We start from the raw sequence: 3,310 nt of genomic DNA on the forward strand, positions 1-3,310 counted from the left end.
TTATTCACAAATAATTGCGGTTTTTCCTAAACAAATAATTTAATTATCTCTTTGAATGATTTCTATCAGTCATGAGATGTATGACTGACATAATTCTCTTGATATTAGTTTTTTTATTTAATTTTTCTTTTTAGTTTTGACTTTGACCTACCAAGGGGAATCTCAGACATGGAGAAGAGAAATTTTTGAAATGGTGGTTTGGTTCTTGATGCCCTGGTGGATTCAAAAAGGGTGTGGGATTAGTTACTCCTTACAAATGATGGGACGTACCTTCTACGGGAGGGATAGTATCGTGGCTGATGATGGTTCTTAAGATTCAACCTTGGTTTTTGCCAATGTTGTCCCGGCGGTCCTGCCATTCAGACTTTTCCGTCTGCTTTCGAAGCGGATAGGAATAGTTGCTTATGATATTTTAACCTATTTCTGGCGTTTGTTGCGTATACTTTTATTTGATTTCTAACATGGTTATTTATTTTTAAAACGGAGGGAGAAAAGGCCTATTTCACAATATTTTATTTTTTACTTTTCTTAATGAGAAGACACCTGTTAATGATGCAAAAAGTACATGGCGTTTATGTTGTTAACTTACTCTTAAGTAATGGTATATAAAATTTCTTTCCGTTGGTTTTCGGTAAAAGATAACAAACGGTTCTGTCGTCTAACTCAAAATGACGATAAACAAATGATTATCATAACCTATTCAGAAAGACTAATCATAGTTAATATGATTAGGAGATAGCTGTAAATTCATTTTTCAGCCATAGCAGACAGGGGTATTTAAATAAAAAACTTGATATTTGAACTCCACAAAAAGAAATAAATTCAATGAATGCAGAGTATTAACTCTGCAGTTTAGATCCCTAAACATATCGAAAGAAAAACCGTTTTAGAAATTATTTCTTTTAAGCCAGTTGAAAAGATTTTAAAGCAAATATGGAAACTGAAAGTTATTTGAAAAGATTCTACACCAAATAGACTAAACTAACTAAACTAAAACTATATTCTTAAACAGGAAATTATGCCATTTATTTGAGGAATTTGCAAAGATATTGTTGTTTTTTTTAATTTCTTCCAATCTGTTATATAAAAAAGTTACTAAATTAGCTAAAGTAATCAAAGAAAAATATCATGAATCGGCAAATCCTTTATGATTCATACTTCCCTATGTCGGGCAATCCTTGCGCATCTTTAATGATTCATGAAAAAATGTTGCAGTTTAGTTGGGAAGTTTCTCGTGAAACCAGCACTTTACTCCATCACATTTTCATTTCTTAATATTTCCCCAAAATACTCCAAATGGTAAAAACCGCATTGATAATGATGCAGAGGTTCAATCGGTTGAGATTTTAAGTTATTTGACTGAGCAAGGTTAAAAGTTCTCTTTGTTGAAAATAAACAAAATCAGTATTCCCAACAAATCAGCTGATCACCAAAAGCAAGTAGTCATTTATAATAGTTCATTCATTTTTCAAAATTAGTGCTTCATTTTGGGAGAAAAATAACGCAATTATTTGGCACTAACTTAACACAATGAAATGAATTATTATTTAATCGTGGCATATGATACAGATTCCATCAATTGTAGGGATTATGTCTTCGGAAATGAATGAAACGCAACTTCCATGTGAAACCAAATTGGTATAACAAAAATTCTTAAATTTATAACATGATTTCATCGTTTGAGATATTTTTAATGAAATTCATTTAATTAATCTAAATACAACAGGCTATTGTTTCGAAGATAAAAATATTAATAGCTTTATTAGGTTGGTTCTTATATACAATGAACAGAACAAGTGTAAGGCTATTAAAAAAAATAACGAATATCTGTGACTTTCAATTTTTATAATATATTGCAATAACAATCATAGCATTTAAGTAACAAATAAATTGATTTATTTAAAACCTTTTTTTTTTCTTATTCTGAAAAAAACAATTTTGAATTTTAATAAAAATTTATTTAAAACAATTTGAAAATTTAAAAAATGTATCATCATATGTGAAGAACTCAATTTAATTAGATCAATGTCTTATTGCGACATTACCCGAGGAGTGGGAACGAAGTTTGAAATTTGAACCGTTGTCAGATGACGAGGATGGTTCTTGCGATTGACCACTCCCCTGCTTTCTACACTATACTTACTGGGACATATCTGACTCCTACTCGGGCGTAACGAATATTTAGAAAATATATGTCTTGAACCTTTTATCCTCTAATTCCTACTCTTTCGCTCTTTTGAAAAAAAATTGAATCAAAAGTATGCTTCAAAATACAATTGAGAAAATCTTTACATAGTGTAAGAGATTGATATTAATAAAATAATATCAGTTATATTTTCAGTCAACTCTAATTTGAAGGAAAGACTGAAAATAAGACCTCGTCTGAAATATAATAATCAATGAACCAGATACGATATTAAACTTGAATTTATTTCCATATGAGCCAGGGAGGCTTCGTGGTCGAGTCTAGTTTCAGTATTGGAAACATTCATGCTTGAGATAGGATTGAAACTAAAATCCATTGTGGATTCGAGTCCCATACATTTTAAATCGAATTTTTAAAGTTACGTATCTTCTCTGTGGTGCTTGATGTAGTGTGGAAACTTGAGAAATTCAGATTTAGAATCTAGTTTTTGTATAGATCTGGTGCAATACAGATGAAAACTTCCATTTCGGTATTAAGCTACAATAAACTACCAATCGTGATTCATCCTCGTCATCTGCCTATTCTTTCGTGCAGCTTCAAAATAAAATTTCAATCTAATTAAATTAATTTTGTATCAATTAATGAACTAATAAGACACATAAGGCTAATTTCATTTCGGAAAAAAAAATGTCTAAAAATTTATTATTGCCTAAAGTTTTATTTTCATATTTAAGTGTTCTTAAAAATTAATCGCCTTACTAGCATAGTGATGATCACTCTCTCTTTCGTGTCTTAATTTGACTTCAAAGGACTACGTATAAGCTATAAGATTTTTGTTTCGATAATTTTATTGTTCACATATACTCGTAATAATTATTGTGATATTAAAGACAGTATATTATCTTTAAAAAAAAGACATTTAATTTGAAACCGAAACTATTCATACGTTTCATTTATTTTTCATATCTGACCAGAGGGGTTTTTCCTTAAAATGTACAAAAACCTACATCATAATTTAATGCAGAACAAATAGATGCTTTTTAAAAAATGATAAACAAATCTTTTGAAAATAATTTGCTTGTTTATCACTCAAGTCCTAAGTCACAAGAGAATTTTTTTTTTTTTAAATCCAAAACTTTCACTGACATTAACTGTAACCGGATA

This window comes from Argiope bruennichi, chromosome 9 (assembly GCF_947563725.1).
Source record: "Argiope bruennichi chromosome 9, qqArgBrue1.1, whole genome shotgun sequence".
Lineage (NCBI taxonomy): Eukaryota > Metazoa > Arthropoda > Arachnida > Araneae > Araneidae > Argiope > Argiope bruennichi.